The sequence below is a fragment of the Propithecus coquereli genome, unplaced genomic scaffold (genome assembly GCF_000956105.1).
Source record: "Propithecus coquereli isolate 6110/MARCELLA unplaced genomic scaffold, Pcoq_1.0 Scaffold183, whole genome shotgun sequence".
Classification (NCBI taxonomy): Eukaryota; Metazoa; Chordata; class Mammalia; order Primates; family Indriidae; genus Propithecus; species Propithecus coquereli.
In genome coordinates this window covers 1368194-1368896 of record NW_012143079.1, presented here as the reverse complement: position 1 = coordinate 1368896, position 703 = coordinate 1368194, and positions in this window count along the sequence as shown.

Genomic DNA, 703 nt, shown 5'->3' with positions numbered 1-703 from the left:
TTGTATTAATATAGAAATTAGATTAAGAGAAAGACACATAATGTGGCTAGTCTTAAAAAAATTCTCTTGACAAAGTTAAAGAGAAAACTCTGGCCTAGAAGGGGAAAAAAAATGGTATACTGCCCCAGCCCTGAACTCTCTCTGCTTAGATAATTTACTTAGAGCATTTACTCTTGTAATTGCCTCTTTTGAAATGTATACGAATTTCCTTAGAGTCTCTTGCCAGCTTTGACACCCAGGGGATGTCTTTCCAAGGATCTGGCAAACATTTCTTTGAAATATAAACATTGAAAGAGATAGTATTTCTATCTCTCTGTGGCAGAGTAGGAACCTGACTTTAAGTGGGTGACTTGTTCCAAGTTATAAAACTATTTACTTTCATGAAGATGGGAGAAAGTTTATTTTTATGTTGGGTAAAGCCAATTAGCAAACACAGGCGGCCTGTGATACCACCACCACTACCACTGGGTTATTAAAACTGTCCCGAAATACCTATTATTTCGGGTATTGATTTCAGCCTCTTTCCTATATTGCAATAGTCTTCAATAAAGTCTTTTTTGCCTGTTTAAATTTACACCGTGACATTTTTACTTTGATAACCGCTTGTATTCTTCTGAAGAGTTGCACTTCCCCCGGACTTGTTTTATGTTCAGGAAAGTCTAGCTTGCTTTCATTAGCTATAAGGGAATTCTCTAAGCATTGT